At 36.6% G+C, this 19,548-nt stretch overlaps 1 pseudogene; it reads right to left on the bottom strand.

Moving 5' to 3' along the window:
- Positions 1-309: 309 nt before the first annotated feature.
- Positions 310-6,883, bottom strand: LOC143530891 (wall-associated receptor kinase-like 14 pseudogene; annotated as a pseudogene).
- Positions 6,884-19,548: the final 12,665 nt, after the last annotated feature.

Raw genomic sequence — 19,548 nt, 5'->3', positions numbered from 1 at the left:
AATTAAAATATCAAAGGTCTAGCGGTATAGTAAATTAAATGTGTTTCTCTCTAAACAGGGCTGTAGTTCTGTATTGAGGAGAATGTTTCCGGCCTTATCAAGTAGGATTTAGATTCACTTAATTTGCAGCAGCGTGAGGCGAGAACAGATTTTGATCTTAATCTACGTTCTCTTGTTGATGATGATCAACCACAATGTTGGTTTGCCTGTGGCTCATCATTGATGTCTAAACTGTGGCTCATCATCTACTCTTTTGTAACCTTTTCCTTACTTCTCATTGACAAACAAAGGGGTGAATTAATGTTAATCCTACCCACCCTGTGAAGCAAAGTTGCTAGTCTTAATATGGTCCAACTCACTGGCAACCTCAGTCATGGGAGGTCTCATGTCACTATCATATGCAAGACATCTAAATGCCACCTCAGCGACCTTACGAATTGAATTCAGTGTCGACGCACCTTTGATTGGCTTAAGGAAAGGATCTACTATCTCATCCAAGCTCCCCTTTCCGATCCTAATGATGCCAAATTGACTTCACTATGTCTCCGAGAGAAGTCCACAGCTTTTAAACCCGTTATGATTTCAACCAACACCACCCCGAAACTATAAACATCACTTTTATCAGTCAAGTGAAAGTTTTGATGATATTGTGGATCTAGATACCCTGGGGTCCCTCGTGGGGCAGTTGAAATATGCGAAGAGTCAGTTACGACCAGCCTGGAGAGACCAAAATCCGCTACTTTAGTTTTAAAGTTGTAATCCAACAAGATATTGCATGACTTTACGTCTCTATGATATATAGGCGGATTCATAGTTGAGTGTAGATCAGCAATGCCCTGAGCGATTTCAATGGCAATGGTAAGGCGAACGGGCCAAGGAAGGCCGTTACCTCTTTCTCTTTGCAAGTGCTCCGATAGTGTTCCGTTTGGCATGAACTCGTAAACGAGTATTTGATCATCGTTCCTCCTATCAAACGAACAGCCTAATAAGCGAACAAGATTAGGGTGGTTAACCGAGGAGAGTAGGATAATTTCATTCATGACTTGATCAACGTCATCGCCATATTGATGTTTAATCCGTTTGATGGCTACCCATTCGCCTTTACCAATCTTGCCTTTATATACTGTAGCATAACCTCCAGTCCCAAGTTTTTGTTTATCGGAGAAGCCGTTGGTGGCATTTTGGATTTCTTTGTACGAGTATACTAGAATAGTTATGCCTTTAAGTCTTGGGTTTGACTTGCCTCGAGATTTAGCATTGGTACGATGATGGCGAGTTTAGTAGCAATACATTAGGCCTGTGCTGGAGATCAATGTTGCTCCTATCGCGATGACTGCAGTACGTACGTGGTTGGATGTTAGATGACAAAAATAAATATAAAAATAAATAAATGGTGAAGGGAAAATGAGAGAGAAAGTACTTCCAACAACTCCAGCTCTTTCACTTCCTTTGCAGTGACCAAACATGAATTTCAAAGTGTTGCAATGGGATGAAACAACTGCTTTTGCTGGCAACCAAAAAAATGTTCTCTTTAATCACATGTTTATGATATGAAAAGAATTAAAAATAAATTCAATAGTTAGTTTTTAATTGTAAATATATTTAAATTTGTTGGAAAAGATGAATTACCCCTTTAAACTTTCTCCTTTGCAAAGAAGATAGACGACATCCAATCTAATTTGTTACATTCAAATGAACAGCTTTACCAATTTGGAAGGCAATAAAACCATTTCAAAAAATAAGTTATGCGTATAAATTATAAATAGATACATTTGATTTTAAGAATCCTAACTTTGACTTATTGACTGACACCAAGCCCAACAAAAGAAATATTTAACGAAGTTTCAACCGTTTTAACTTTTTTCTTCCAACAACTACTGTTTGTTTTTTCTTTCACTTTGTCTAACTTTGTTGGTTTGATGACATGTGTGAAAGGAATGGGTATTTAATATAACGTATCCCTTAATAGTTGGTTTGATGATTAAATGGATATAATGTTTTAATATATATAATAATAAAATTCATAGTTATAATGTTTGGATGATGATATCACACTAATAAGATAATCATCGGTAGTTGATAAATTACAATATATTGCTTAAGAACTCAAGAGGTAGAAATGACAAAAAGAACCTGTAGCTTGAACAACTATATAGAATAGTTACTATGAAACTAAAGCATTATTATATTAATTTGAAAATACATGAATGATATAATTAATTTGTTTGCAACTGCAGTGCCACACACCTATGTCACATAATTAAGCCAAAACACATCTACTATTTGGCCAGCCCGTTAGGAGATCGTCAGCTCGATCGAGACATTAAGCTTAGTTTAGTGGCCGGTAGGTGTTGTAAACCAAACGTAATCGAATCAAACAATTCATTGTTATATTATTTTTTTTGGTAATAACCAAACAAAAATGACTTATCTAAGCTACTTCTGGTGAGTTATGTTAGGCTATACTTTGGATGAGATTTTCTCAAAGGTTTTGTGCCTAGCGACATATATTAAGGTGTGTAGTAAATGTTTTCCTGTATATAATTCATGGCTATATTAGTATAGACCTTATTGTAATTTTAGAGTTGTGTGATCTTAAAATAGATAGATATAAATAGGTTAACTTATTCTACACAGATCATCAAATATGAGAAATATTAGTAACAATAATTAATTAATATGTGTTGAGCACTCTCAACCCTATCCCTAAAATTAGGTGATAAGTTTGCAAATTATAGAATAGGGTATGGTGAGTGTAATTTATAGGGTGGAGAGAGATTTTTTTGTAAATTTGGTCACGACGTTTCTCGCTTCACCCTATAATTTGCAAATTCTCCTCACATAATTATAGGGGACGGATTGAGAATGCTCTAAGAGCATTCCCAACCCATCCACCATATTTATGTGAGAGGAATTGGTAAATTATAGGATGGAGTTTTGAATGGTTGTGACTTGTGAGTGTAAATTATAGGGTGAAGAGAGAAATGTAGTGTTTTTTTGTAAATTTGGGGAAACAAAGTTTGTCCCTATTTATTTTTTAATATTTGTTGAATTTGTTGTGAGTAGAGGAGAGAGAAAACTGTAATGATAAAAGTATAAAAAGTATTATTTCGAGTAAAGTGCTATTTTCGTCCTTGTGGTTTGGCAAATAATGCGAATTTAGTCCAAAAAGTTTATTTTCTGCATACGAACCCTTCACATTTCCCAGTTCTTGCCAATTACATCCAAATCACTAACTGCGTTAAATTTAATCATTAAGTCAGGGGTAGACATGTCTTTTTTACTATTTATTTATTATAATACTTATTTTAGTGAACTGTGGTTTTCGTCATTTGGTTTGTCCAAATATATGGTTTTAGTCCAATCGTTTCAAGTTTGCAATTTTCGTACTTGTAGTTTCATTTCACTTGCAATCAAACCTGAAATTATTAACCTCGTTAATTTTTATCGTCAATCCATTTGTGTGCCCCTCACGTGACGATCAGTTTTGTCGTTTCTCTCCCTAAATAAACTTTAGTCATAATTCGCAAGCCCCCTCACGTGAGGAGCTGAGGTGTATTTGGGGAAAAAGGAAAGAAACAAGGAACAAAACTGCCCCTCAAGTGAAGGGCGCACTAATAGGTTTAACGACCAGACTTAACTATATTAGGGGATTCGGGTTTAATTGCAAGTGAAATGAAACCATAGGGAAAAAAATTGCAAATTTGAAACTACTGGACTAAAACTGTAGATTTGGACAACTATAGGGACGAAAACCGCAATTCACTAAAATAAGTATTATAATAAAGAAAGGGTGAAAAGACATATCTACCCCTGACTTAACGATTAAATTTAACGGAGTTAGTAATTTGGATGTAATTGGCAAGAACTGGGAAACATGGAGGTCCATATGCAAAAAATAAACTTTTTGGACTAAAATCGCATTATTTGCCAAACCACAAGGACGAAAATGACACTTTACTCTATTATTTAATTAAATAGGAAAGAAAAATCTAATGTTTTGTAGTGTAATTATAATGATATGGATGAGAGACAGGCCGTGAATGCTCTAAGTAGGGATCAAAAGGTAAATGACATAAAATAAATAGTACATATTTTCTCTCTCCACGTGCAAGTCATATATCAATTCCCTCATCGTTTTAAAACGTCTATTATCATATGACATAAAAAAATCACCATAATAACAAACGCTTTTTATCTTTAATATGAGTATGACTTTGTTATTAAAAATTATTAAAACAAAAATTACGTCATTGTGTATTTTTGTTTGCCATTGTGTCTTTTTTCGCCATTGTGTCTTTTTTCGCCATTGTGTCTTTCTGCTTGTTATTGTGTTTTTCAAATCATCATTGTATTTTTTTAAATATTAATAACACAATTGTGTATAATAATATATAAATGTAATGATAAAATAACAACAAATTATTTAATACATAAACACATTGATGAATACATATTACACAATAACCTGAAACGTAAAACATAACGGTGAATACATATAACAAACCGACCTGAAACGTAAAACACAATGGTGAATACATATAACACAACGATCTGAAACATAAAACACAATGGAAACTACATATTACACAATGACATGAATATAATACATAATGAACGTTATATTCTTTTTCTTAAATTAAGTGAATGCCACATGTCAATCCCGAACAAAAGACAATGAACGTATTACACGATGATAAGTAGAAATACAAATGATAAACACAAAGACATAATGACGAACAAAAAGACACAATGGCGTAGTATTTGTTTTAATTTTTATCTTTAATATGAGTATCAATTGAAAAACACAATGACCAAAATATATAACACAATGCATTGAAAAACTCAATTAAAAGACAAGACCAATAACCCAATATATAAAAACCCATTATTTTTTTTTATTATTTGTATATAACAATATTAAATTCATATTAACGATAAAAATGCTTGTTATTATGGTGATTATTTTAAATGTTGTATGAAAAGTTATGGACATTCTAAAATAATGGAGGAATTGATATGTGTCTTGCATATGAAAAGAGAAAATTAACAAAAGTTGATTATTACCTTTATGCCGTTCCCATCAATTTTTTCTTTTAAATTAATCTCTCAATTCAAATCTAAAATCCATGAATTAAATTTATTCTCACAACTTTCATTTTTATTAGTCGTAGTATTTTGTTATCAGGATATAAATAACCTAACACACATGTAAACAAACTTACCTTTGGCAGCATGCGATTAGAAAACACCAAATAGCATGTGCTGATCGAGATGCAAGACAATAATCAATTAATCATAGACAAGTCCGACATGTTTTAGTTACTAATCAATTCATAATAATATATAGATGCAAACTTGTCAATCATGATTCATGGCGCAACATTAATCAATAATATTATATTAAATAAACAAGGGAAATTGACCGAAATAACCATTTTGACCACCCACATCCAAAACTAGTCATGATCCTTTATAAAAAAAAAAAATACCTAAAATGGTCATCGAAGAACCATCGGTCCGACCGTTAAAATCTTACATCGCCGGATCATGAAACTATCAAGATCTAGGCATGTGTCCTAATAAAAAGGCGGGTCCGACAGTTGCCATTGGATCGACTGTTTAAAGTACTTGAGTCGGAATTTACTTATTAAAAAATAGACGGCCCTTGCATGTCATGTCATGGCCATCATAACTCACTCTGGTTATTAATATATGAACTAAGATAAATGTAACCTGATGTAGAGATTTTGGCAGTGAATATGTAATCAATGTTTGGGGCCGGTTTCAACCATGCCTAGCCGCATCAATGTTGGGTGGACCAAACAAGGCATGAATATAATATAATCGAGCTTAAGTTATGGTAGATGACATTTTCTTATGGACATTTTGGGTATTTTTGAAATGACATGTGAAAAACAGTCAGACCGGCAGATGACATGTTTAGTTCCTAGTCTAGGAATGATCAAATTGACTGATTTTCCCATTAAACAGTTAAATACTCGTTTCTTCTCGTCTACGTTCGTCTCATTATAAATGTCGACCACTTTTAAAATTTATTAGCCAATTTTCAAGTCTACCCTTAAACACATATAACTAACATTAATAAATAATATTAATGGACCCAATTTCTAAAGACATTATTGTCATTTGGACCGGGACGGAGGAAGTAGCAACTTTTCGAATAAAACTTACATGCATGTAAGGATCCTAACAACATACCTTTCCGGCAACCGGAGCTTGCTATATACCCATCGCCATCATACCCATCCTTACAACGACACCGATAAGCACCACCGCCACCGTCCACCGGCGACACGAACTCCGCACAAATCGCATCATCGGAGCACCGGCAGCGCCCTTTTAGCCACCACCCTAACTTGACCACTTGAACATTCAAAGACACAGCCGGATTATCACCAACTATCTTCACCACAACACCGGAAAGTAGAAACCGACAGCTGGTTTTCGTGACGTTATCATAAGCAAGAAACATGTTATTCCTATCACCAGAGTAACAGCTCACGTTACTATAAACATCCCCCTGATCACCACAATAAATAACCTGAAGGTTAGGTTGGATTGTCGACTCCGGGACCGAACAAGTTAACACTTGTTCAGTGCAGTTTTCCATGAGGAAGGCGTTATCGGACGTTGGCGCGTAGTTGTCACCGTAGAGATGGCCTAGGGTTTTGACTTCACGGCCACACTTGGCCGGAAGGCTGACCAGCAAGTCATCCTGGGTGAGTTTTTGGACCGCGGATTCGCCTATTACAACGGTGGAGTTGGTGGTGCAGTTTAACCGGATTTCGCAGCCGGAGGAGAAGCCGAATGGGTATGGGATATTGTTGTTTAGTATGCTGCTGTTGGACTTAATTTCCATCCTTGAGTCAATGAGGCGGGTTGGGCCGACTCATCGAGCCTATGATGAGTTCGTGTCTTGTTTATCAAGTTGAGCACGTGACTTGATTTACATCGAATAAATTACTTGGTGAACAAGTCGAGCAAATGACTTGGACAACAATGAATTTATTTATTAATTATTATTTAAATATGTTTTTACTAATTAGTATTTGAGTATGATAAGGAGTTTGTATTCTAGTCTAATTAGGTTTTCATGTTTAAACTAGTATATATACCCGAGCTTGTGGGTTATATCATTAAGTGAGAAGAGTTTATGTATTGTAATTTCGAGCTAATGAGAGTTACAAGATCGAGCTTATGATCTAAAACTTCGTTATTGTGTTTATCGATCCTGGTCACCAAACTTCAATTGGTATTAGAGCGCGGTCATGCTCTTAGAGTTTATCGATCAAAGACGTGATCGATAACGAGGAGGATCTGTTCTTGTTTTGTTGTTTCATCCGAAGACCATCTGACGGGTTATTTTCTCAATTGATTAATTTTTTCGTTCGCACAATTATTTCTTTTGCTGTTTGAAGACCTGACGCAATTCTTTTGCCGTTTGAACATTTAATTAAGTTTTGTTCAACGCAAGTTATTTTCGTTCAACAAATTAATTGGTGGAGATTGCATCTTTTTCAACCTTGTTGGAAAAATTGTTTACAGCAAAGTGGAGTTTTCTTTGTTCCAGTGCAAAACCAACGCAAACAATAAAACTTTCAGAAGGTTGCAATTCATTATTTTTTCTGTTTCAAGATCGATTCAAGATTTCGGCAAGCCTACAGTCGGAGACGAACCATGACAAGCCAACCTAGTAATCAAACCACTATTTCTCTACAATGTCCGATGCTAACCAAAACGAATTACACCATGTAGGCTGTCCGGATCAAAGCGGTGTTCCGGTACCACGGAATATGGAATGTAATTGAGCCGGGAAGTGCGGACGAGAAGAAGAATGGTGCCGCCATCGCTCTTTTCTTTCAATCCATACCGGAAGATCAAATCATGCAAGTAGCCCAATACGAGTCGGCTAAAGAGATTTGGAATGCCATAAAATCCCGGTATGTCGGAGCGGAGAGGGTTATAGAAGCACGTCTACATACCCTTATAACCGAATTTGAAGGAACGAAGATGAAGAATTCCGAGTCTATAGACGATTATTCCGGGAGATTATCCGGTTTATCAACTAAATTCGCAGCACTTGGTTCCGCCATAGATGAAACAAGATTGGTGAGAAAGTTTTTAACTGGCATGCCTAAAAGATTCATAAATATTGTAGCTTCTATCGAGCAGATGGTAGATCTCAAGACACTCAAGTTTGAAGAAATAGTTGGGCGTCTTAAAGCTTTTGAAGATCGTGTGAACAGTGTTGATGACGAACCCGAGAATAATGGGAAGTTACTGTTCAATAGGGCTAAGACTGGAAAGTTTAAAGGGAAGGGCAAAGCAGAATCTGAGCAATCCCATGATAACTCAAAAGGTGTCCAAAACAAAGAAGGTAATTCGTGGAAGAAAAGGGATTATTCGGGGGTTCAATGTTTTCGTTGTGACGAGATGGGTCACTATGCTTTGGCATGCCCGGAAAGAAGAGGAAAACGAGCCGAAGCGTACTTAACCGAATCAAACGAACCAACAACAAAGGAAGTTTTGATGAAAATAAGTATCAATAAAGAAGTCATGTTGAATGAAGAAAATGTGCATCCTAAGCGGTACAAGTCGGAACCGATGGAGGATGGTTTTTGGTACCTCGATAACGGGGCGAGTAATCATATGACGGGTATGAAATCTTATTTTTCTGAATTAGATGAAACTGTTGTTGGGCAGATGCGTTTTGGTGATAGTTCGTGTGTCGACATCAAGGGAAAAGGTTCCACTACAATTATTTGTGATGATGATGTTGAGAGAATTATCTCAAACGTTTATTTTATCCCGAACTTAACGAGCAATATTTTAAGTTTGGGACAAGCAACCGAACATGGGTGCAAGGTGATTATGGAGGATGACCAACTTTTAGTTCTTGACAAATCGAGAAAGGTGATTATGAAGTCGATTAGATCAAGAAATCTGCTGTACAAGGTTAGGCTTCGGGTTGAAACACTGATCCGGGTTGAAACATCGATGTGTTTGCTATCAATTACTTCGGTTAAAAAGTTTGATGACCGAAGTACCCCTATGGTTAATCTCGGTACCGAACCCGGTAAAAAGGCATACCGGAAGCATGACTCGGTTAAGAACCAAATGCATGTTTCTCGAGATGTAATTTTTTATGAGAAAAGAAGGTGGGACCGGGTTGATAAGAATCCTAAAAACCGAGTAAATTTGATTCGGAGTAGCCCGAGTAAGGATGTAAAGAATCTTGCAGTCCAAGCTAAAGGTCCGGTTCTTTCTTTGTATGGTATGCAAACTGATCCGGGTCCATCAACCATGAGACGGTTGACTCGAACCACCATTTCTCCAAAGATAATTAATGATTTTATGTTGGATAGAAAGGTTTGTTTCGATCGAGGAAGAGAAGTCATTTTTGATGACCCAAAATTACTTTTAACTCAAGATGGTGAACCGGCGAGTTATGTCGAGACATCCGGAGTTAAAGAAAGAGAAAAACTACTTGGAGTAGAGAATCTAAGCAAAAGAGATATGCTTGGAGTTAAAGATCCACCAACTTTCGAGTCCGAAATTAGAGGGGTGATTGTTGGACTTAATTTCCGTCCTCGAGTCAATGAGGCGGGTTGGGCCGACTCATCGAGCCTATGATGAGTTCGTGTCTTGTTTATCAAGTTGAGCACGTGACTTGATTTACATCGAATAAATTACTTGGTGAACAAGTCGAGCAAATGACTTGGACAACAAGGAATTTATTTATTAATTATTATTTAAATATGTTTTTACTAATTAGTATGTGAGTATGATAAGGAGTTTGTATTCTAGTCTAATTAGGTTTTCATGTTTAAACTAGTATATATACCCGAGCTTGTGGGTTATATCATTAAGTGAGAAGAGTTTATGTATTGTAATTTCGAGCTAATGAGAGTTACAAGGTCGAGCTTATGATCTAAAACTTCGTTATTGTGTTTATCGATCCTGGTCACCAAACTTCAGCTGCCTGGGCATGTCTGATTACAATAGGGTTTTTGAGATGCCAGGGGAGGTAAATTAATGGAGATTAAAGTTAACATCAAAATTGTTAAGTCAATCATTATTTTATAATAAGTTGTTGCAATGGATGAACGTTGAGTTGAGGAGATTCAAGACTTGAAGGAAATTAATGGACATAATAATTAATTATGTAGTAATATGATGTTAATGAGAATCACAGTAAACAAATTATGTTCTGTTGTAAGAATAAATTATTATGAAATCATAATTGTTAAAAAATGGGATATATTAAATTGTTAGAAACATGGATTTATGTATTATATATGAAATGATATTTGAGGATAAGGTTTGATTGAAATTACGTAAAAATAAGTAATATACCAAACAATATTGAAAATGAAAAGAAAGATTCCATTTTTATTAGGAGACTAGGTCCTGAATTCGTGTGACATACGGGTTGGTTAAAAATATTATAAAATAAAATAAAATAAAAAACATATATATATATATATATAGATAGATAGATAATTATAACTTTAAGTAAACATATCAATTATAATCCTATAAATATTTCATTGACTTTGGTTTACAGTCATCGCCAGCATATGTATCAAAAAATTTTAATGTGTATCAAGTAAATTTCAATAAAACTAATCAAATGTATCGGAAAAATTTAAGGCCACTTTAAAAAAGTTTAACTTATCTTTTTTTTAAGTAACGCATCATCGCAAAGTTATAAAAATAATTTAAATGTTTTCGTGATTGGCCCGTTTACAACTTAATTGAAAACCATTATAATATCCACATCAAATTCTTTAACCTGTTTACTAAAATGGGTCACGTGAAAAATATAGGAAAAACAAGAAACATTGTCTTATGTTCGTAAGCAAACAAAGTGCACATACCTTGTGAAATATATATGCAACCCAAAATACAATCACTTAAAGATAGCTAAACTTAAAATAATAATAATAATATAATAATAATAGTAACATGGCCACTTATAATTTGTGGTCAGTCTTTTTTGTGTAGAGACTAAATTCTCATTGGTGATATTTATATAATGAAAAATTAAAAATGATAATTTTACTGAATAAATAAATAACTATGAAACTGAAGCATTTAAAAATTGTGTATCACCTGAAAAAAAAAATCTGGATCTGTCACTGTTGTTTGGGTTTGGGCTTAATGGAAATCAATCCAAATATTGATCCATTTATTAGGGGGTTATTCGGATCTTGGTGGAATATATCGAGTTAAATTGGGTTGATTTTCGGGTCGAGTTTCCCATTCAACCAACGTGGGTCCACTTCTGCTTTTCCTATTGTTTTTCTTATTTTTTTACTTGTTAAATAAAGTGAGAAGTAAACCAACTATACAAGTTTTATTGGGGCCTGGACACCTGGTAATAGAGCCAATCACTTTTCTCTTTTAAATAAAATGAGAAATAAATCAATTGTATCCAGCTGCAAAATCATTGATAACGAATAGTGACGACGCTTAACAACATTCAAACCTTTAAAATTCCAAATCGTATACATAAAACGGTGTATCAACTAAACTTGAAATGTCAGCTAGAAACAATACGTTTTTAATAAAAACATATCGATAGAAAAATATGCAAAAGAAATAATATATATAGTTGATTTGGGTCTACTTAATTTGGGTCTCTAAAATTTAAAATTTAATGAATACTATATGATTTAGAAATGTATCATCTTTAAAGTGATATTTTGTAGGTTAAATAAAATTTAGTAATAGTTCTTTTTTTAAATAATTGTTAATTAAATTACATTTCTGATGATGGAAAAGTCGATGAAATTATTATATCTATATTTATTTTGTTAAATATTATTAAGCGAAGTGATATTTTCACAATAACTAACAAATATTCATAAGTTCACTTCATTAAATAAAAAGAATATGTAATAAATAATTAAATAAAAAGAATCTCTGGGTGGTACTTCGAAGATAATTAAAATAATTAAAAATAGGGATTACTTCATAAAATAATAACCAACTTTGAAAGTTGTTCCAATCAGATCATTGATATAAACTTTTGTTCCAATCAGGTCATTAAACTTTCATTTTTGTTCCAATCCTAGATATCTTACCTATAGCAGATAATTTAAGTTTTTTTTTTAATTTTTCAATGTTTTTACTTTGCATAATAACTTTTAAAGGTTGCGAAAATTAGTAAAAATGCGAAATATAATTTTAAAATTCCGAAAATTTGTAAAAAAAAGTTCGGAAAATTGCAATAAATTGAAAAAATTGAAAAATAAAGCTAAAAATGTTCATTTTTTTTTGGAAAATTGCAATAATTACAATCCTTTTAGTTATATTGCTATTAGAGGTGGCAAATGGGTTGGGTTGGGTCGAAACGGGTCATGGGTCGGAACGGGTTAGGGTTGAAATGGGTTAGGGTCGAAACGGATTAGGGTTGAAATGAGTCACTTAAAAAAGGGTTATTTTGGTTCGGGTCGGAATGGGTTAGGGTCAACAGGTTCGGGTTAGAACGGGTCAAGGTCGGAAGGGGTCATAACGGGTTTCAGATCAGTTTTTATTTTGGACCAACGAGTCAGCGCGTTTTCAACTTGTTACATCTCGTTTTAACAGCAAAAGCTCGTTTAAGCAATTTTTTCAGTTCGTTTCAGCACGTAACAACTCGTTTAAGCGATTTTTTTGTTCGTTTCAGCACCTAATAGCTCGTTTAAGCGATTTTTCAGTTCGTTTCTTTACCTAACAGCTCGTTTAAGCGATTTTTCAGTTCGTTTCAGCACCTAACAGCTCGTTTAAGCGATTTTTCAGTTCGTTTCAGCACCTAACAGCTCATTTAAGTGATTTTAGTTCGTTTCAGGCCTTAACAGCTTGTTTCCGCACATTTTGACCAAAATGAGTTGCTTTGGTTCTGGTCGGAACGGGTTAGGGTCAACAGGTTCGGGTTAGAACGGGTACGGGTCGGATATGTCAAAACGGGTTTCGGGTCGTTTTTTTTGTTTGTTGAACGAGGACAACGGACGAAACGTTTTAGTTTTTTTAGTTTTTGCTTTATATTTTAAATCATGGTTTTTTTATTAATTTTTTTGAAGGTTTTTTTAAAAAAACCTAGATTACCTGCTATCCAGGTAAATATTTAGGATTGAAACAAAAATGAAAGTTCAATGACCTGATTGGAACAAAAAGTTATATCAGTGACCTGTTTGAAACAACTTTCAAAGTTGGTTACTATTCTATGAAGTAATCCCTTAAAAATATTCATAAGTTCACTTGATTTTGAAATTGAATTAAAATAATTAGGAAATGCTACGTGACATTTTAAAGACAATTGATGAAAAAAAGGAGAATTTTGTGAAAAATCCACTTATTTATTATATATAGAGATATTGGGCCAATGAGATGGAAATTGATTTCTTTTTTAAACCTAGTTTGTTTCAAACTAAAATTATTTTTTTATTCGTAAATTGTAAATTTATATATATTATGAAATGGTGAAAATGTTGTAAATTATATATATATATATATTATGAAATGGTGAAATAAAAGAAGGGACAAAAAAAATGGTACACACAAGGTTAGAAACGGGTATTACACCGGTTAAATAAATGAGCTTTAAAAACTTTGCAACGAAGATTTGGAAATAATAAAACGTTAATTTGAGATGTGATAGGACTGAAACTACGTATAATTTACTAACTGAAAATGTAATATATTTGATGTCAATTATCTCACATAAGTTACTATGTTTAAATACTATCAATCCGGTGATTCCCTCAATAGGTGAATCGCTAGGGGCTCCGTTCGTCCGGACTAGTGGCCTCTGCTGTCACCACCCACCACCGTCACCACCACCCATCTCTCCTGCCATCACCCCCACCGCCACCACCACCTGCCACCACCAACAATCGCTCCTGCCTATTGCCACCGTCGCCACCACCGACTACCACCATTACTGCTCGCCGCCCACCACCACCCCTCCCAACCATCGCTCTCAGCCATCACCACCACCACCCGCCACCACCCACCCAATATCACCACTACCTTCCATCACCAACAATCGCTCCTGCCCATCGCCACCGCCGCCCACCACCGCCACCACCCACTACCACCATTACTTCTTGCCACCCACCACCACCCCTACCAACCTTCGCTCTCGGCCATCACCACCACTACCACCCAATATCCCCACTACCTGCCACCACCAACAATTGCACCCGCCATCGCCATCGCCGCTACCATTACTACTCGCCGTCCACCACCACCATTCCAACGGCAATCACTACCATTTTTATTTTATTTCGTCTTTTTCAAGCTTACCAAAAAATAAAAACTAATAATTCATGTCATTCCCACATGGTAACCAAACATGTCAATGGAATGGTAATGAGCCATTCCATTACCTCGTTCATTTTATTCCCTCGCTTATTCCATTCCATCGTCCATTATATTACCCCATACCAAACATACCCGTATTGCTAGAATAGTTAATCCCTTGATGCTATAATTTACTGGGTACACACAAGTCTAGCCATTTGTTAGTTGATTGTTAGGGTGAAGCCACTCCCCCAAACTCATCAATCCATGTAGGACATCCTCTTGGTAAGGATGCATAATCTAAAGGTTAAGGGTTTCAATTCTCTAATGTGCCGGTTTTATGATGCCATGAGAAATAAATTGGAATAATCTATCGTTAAGACAAACATGTGCAGTAAAATTATATCGTAAAAATTACCATATACTCAATGTTTTGATTACATATTAATTAATTAAATACATAAAAATTGATGGAGGCCCAAGTATTGAAGAGTGTGCCATGTTATATTTGAAGGCCCATGATCGGGCTTTCAAAGGTGGCCCACGAAAAAGGGCATAACTTGGCTTACGAAGCTCCGTATCAAGCCCACGACCAGTTAAATCGAAGATTGAGACGAGGAGCACGTTGTGGCAAACAACCCACGATGTTTTGTCCCTTTTATGAAGCCCAAAACCTCTCCCAAATAAATTTATGGGCATTTTTATGTTTTTTCATAAATTTTTACATTTTTATTTTTGGGTTTGTGTTTGGCCCATGGCCTTTTTTAGGCCCATTTCGAATTTGAAAGTCTATATATATGACGCTAATGTAATGTGAGAAGTCAGACTTGAATTTTATCAAGTATTCCTGACTCCAGTCTTGGTTGAAGATTATTCAGGAGTTATATGGGGAGGGTCTTGTTGGTCGTGATCGTACTTTACAGTTGGTGCAGTTTCTTACTTTTGGCCTACTATGAGGAAAGAGATAGATAGTTACGTTAAAATGTGTCAAATTTAAAAGTCTCAGAGGGTGCGGCTACTAATGCGGGTCTTTATATGCCTTTGCATGTCCCTTCACAGCCTTGGACTGATATTAGTATGGATTTTGTATTGGGGTTACCTGGGACTCAGAGGGGTAACGATTCGATCTTTGTTGTTGTTGATCGGTTCTCTAAAATGGTGCACTTTATTCCTTGCAAGAAGATGACAGATGCAGTTAATGTGGCTCAGTTATTCTTTCGGGATGCCAATCGTTTGCATGGTTTACCATATTCTATTGTTTCTGATCGGGACACTCGTTTCTTGAGTCATTTTTGGCGTAGCCTAATGGTGAAAACTCAACTTAACTTCAGTAGTGCCTACCACTCTCAAACGGATGGGCAAACAGAGGTTGTTAATCAGTCACTTGGTAATATTTTACGATTTCTTATGGGTGATCATGTGAAGTCTTGGGATCAAAAGTTATGTCAGGCAGAGTTTGCTCATAATCACGCTGTTAATCGAAGTACTGCTTTAGCCCGCTTGAGGTGGTCTATTCTGCTAAGCCCCAGGGTCCTCTCGATTTGATGTCATTTCCTGTTCCGGGTTCTGTTCACAAGAAGGTAAAAGATTTTGTGATGGGGTTACATGAATTTCATGCAGCTGTGTAGGAAAACTTGGCCCACGCTAATTCAAAGTACAAGCAAGCTCTAGACCAAAAGCGTAGGCAAGTTAATTTTGAAGTGGGTGATTTTGTTTGGGCTATTTTGACTAAAGATCGTTTTCCAGTTGGGGAGTATGATAAATTTTCATCCAAGAAAATCGGGCCAGTGGAGATTGTGCAGAAGATAAATTCTAATGCTTACCGTCTGAAGTTACCAAGCCATATTCGTTGTTCTGATGTTTTCAATGTCAAACATTTGCTGCCGTTTCATGGGGATTCGTCTGATGATGAGACCACTGCATATTTGAGGTTGAATTTTGTCTTACCAGGAAGGAATGATAGAGGCCCAAGTATTGAAGAGTGTGCCATTTTATATTTGGAGGCCCATTATCGTGCTTCCAAAGGTGGCCCACGAAAACGGGCATAACTTGGCCTACGAAAATCCGTTTCAAGCCTACAACCAGTTAAATCGAAACATGAGACGAGGAGCACGTTGTGGCAAACATCCCATGGCATTTTGTCGCTTTTCTGAAGCCCAAAAACGCTTCCTAAATAAATTTATGGGCATTTTTATGTTTTTTCGTCAGTTTTTACATTTTTATTTTTGGGTTTGTGTTTGGCCCATGGCCTTTTTTGGGCCCATTTTGAATTTCAAAGTCTATTTATATGATGCTAATATAATGTGCATACTTGAATTTTATCAACAAAGAATTTTCTCTTCATTTTCCTTGACATATGGGTGGGATTTGGGAGTTATGAGAAGTTCATCACGGGTATTCACAGAATCAACGTGATTTGATATTCGATATCGTTTTATTGCTGCATCAGTTGGTATCAAAGACGAATTCTTGGTTCAAAATGCCTCCAAGGAGAAGCAGACCAATCGACGAGGTTTATGAACGAGAGTTGGAGCAACGATTTATGGCATGAGTGGAGCAATGATTGGATCAAGTGGTCGATCAACTCACTGATCGAATGGATGACTTGATGAATCGTAGAAGGCATGCCCCTGAAAACAGGGAGGGGCATGAGTTTGATAATCCATTTTTTGGTAATGATGGTTCGTCTTCCGAAGAGGGGTACGGGAGGGAACCAAGGCGAGAACATGGAGATGGCAACCGGCGTTTGGATGCTGGGATACGAACTGATATCCCAATATTTGATGGGACTAGTTTGGATCCGGAAGGGTTCATTTATTGGTTGGCTACTATATAGGAGGTGTTTGAATTCCGAGAGGTTCCTGAAAATAAGCGGGTACCTTTGATCACAACCAGGCTACGTGGGAGGGCGTCAGCATGGTGGCAACAATTGAAGTTGACACGAAATAGACCCGGGAAGTCAAGGATTGTGACATGGACCAAGAAGAAAAAGTGTTTGCGGACTAACCTTTTACCTCACAACTTTCAACGGTTGACGTATCAACGTTTACAGAATCTGAAGCAGGGATCCATATCGGTTGATGAATGTACGACAGAGTTTTATCATTTTGTTGCTCGTAATGATATTCAAGAAACCGCTGAACAACTCGTTGCTCGGTATATTAGGGGTTTAAGGGTCCAGATCTTGGACTCTGTGAATCTTTTTGATCCGTTAACAGTCTCCGAGGCGCACCAACGGGCATTAGGTTTTGAAAAAAAAATCGTCGGGTTGGTGGTTCGTATTCACAAGCCCCTTCTGGAGGAAATTCGGGGTCGGGTGGTGGAGGACCTTGTGTCGTGCCTAGTCAGCAGAGGCCAGGGGTTAACAACACTGGGTCAACTTCTAAGGGGGCTAGTAGCAGCGGGGTGAAGTGTTTCAAATGTGGTGAGACAGGCCATCGGCAAGTTTACTATAGACAAGCTGGTAAGAAGCATTTGTTTGTTGAATCTGAGGATGAACAATATGAAGAGTATGAAAGGGCCCCTGAGTAGGATGAAGAACTCGAGTATCAGGTGCTCATGCTATACACCAAAGGCTGATAGAGACGAATGGCTTAAGCATAATATCTTCCACTCCACATGTACCATTTCGAGGAAGGTTTGCACGTTTGTTATCGATTCTGGAAGTTGTGACAATCTGATTTCTGAAGAGGCAATACAAAAGTTGGCCTTGAGGACGGAAACCGGTGCCCGAGGAAGTTGAGATTCCTGAAGTTGTGATTCCTTTACTTAAGGAATTTTCTGATGTTTTCCCTGATGAATTGCCGTATGGGCTGCCACCTTTGCATGACATCCAACATCATATTGATTTGGAGCATGGTTCACAATTACCCAATAGGCCACATTACAGGATGAGCTCAAGGGAGCATGAAGAGTTGCATAGACAGGTTGAGGATTTGATTTCTAAGGGTCATGTTCATGAAAGTGTGTGCCCTTGTGCTGATCCTGCTTTGTTAACTCCAAAGAAGGATGGCACCTGGCGGATGTGTGTTAATAGTTGAGCCATCAACAAGATTACTGTGAGGTACAGGTTTCCTATTCCTCGACTTGATGATTTGCTTGACCAGATTAGTGGTGCTACTATTTTCATAAAGTTGGATTTGAAGAGTGGTTATTACCAGATTCGTCTTAGACCTGAGATTAATGGAAAACTGCCTTGAAGACTCGTGAATGGTTGTACGAGTGGTTGGTGAGGCCTTTTGGTTTATCAAACACGCCTAGTACTTTTATGCTGTGATGAATTAGTTGCTCAGGCCTTTTATTGAGAAGTTTGTGGTGGTATACATTGACGACATTCTTATTTATAGTACTTCTTTTATTGAGCACGTCGTGCATGTCAGGAAGGTTTTGGCCTTACTCCGTAGAGATAATATCTATGCAACAACAAAGAAATGTGTGTTCATGACCCCTAAAGTTTTGTTTTTTGGGGTATGTTATTTCTGGTGATGGGATACAGGTGGGTGAGTCTAAAGTAGAAGCTGTTCAAAATTGGCCAACTCCTACCACCATTACTGCAGTTCGCAGTTTTCATGGGCTTGCTTCTTTTTATAGACGGTTAATTCCACACTTCAGTTCCATTATGGCCCCTATTACAGACTGCATGAAGGGAAAGACGTTTGTATGGACAAAGGGGGCAGAGTTAGCTTTTCAAGTTATAAAGGGAAAGATCACTACCGCACCGATTCTGATATTGCCTAACTTTTCGCAAGTTTTTAAACTTCATACTAATGCCTCGAAGGTTGGGAATGGCGGGGTTCTCAGTCAAGGGGTCGACTTATTGCTTATTTTAGCGAGAAGTTAACAAGGGCAAATTTGAAATATAGTACTTATGACCTGGAGTTTTATGCAGTGGTCCAGGCTGTAAAGCATTGGTGTCACTATTTGTTTCATAAAGAGTTTTGTTTTATTCACTAATCATGATTCTTTAAGGCATATTCGCACGCAAGACAAGATATCTCATAAACACGAACGTTGGTTATCATTTCTTGAAAAGATTACTTTTGTGGTCAAACACAAAACTGGTGTTTTAAACCGAGTTGCTGATGCCTTAAGCAGGAGGGGAAATCTGCTTGTATTCGTGTCACACCCGGCCCTAAACGGCGGAAACAGCCGGGCGCGCGCGAGTGGGGATTGATAGTCAAGCACGGGTCATTGCAAACATTCAAGAAAAATAAAATTTCCATTGCGCATGAAATG

Source organism: Bidens hawaiensis, unplaced genomic scaffold, assembly GCF_021521415.1.
Source record: "Bidens hawaiensis isolate Kalapana, Puna unplaced genomic scaffold, B.hawaiensis_p1.1 tig00000670_1, whole genome shotgun sequence".
Classification (NCBI taxonomy): domain Eukaryota; kingdom Viridiplantae; phylum Streptophyta; class Magnoliopsida; order Asterales; family Asteraceae; genus Bidens; species Bidens hawaiensis.
The sequence above is the reverse complement of the archived record's forward strand: the minus strand, read 5'-3'. Positions and strand labels throughout refer to the sequence as shown.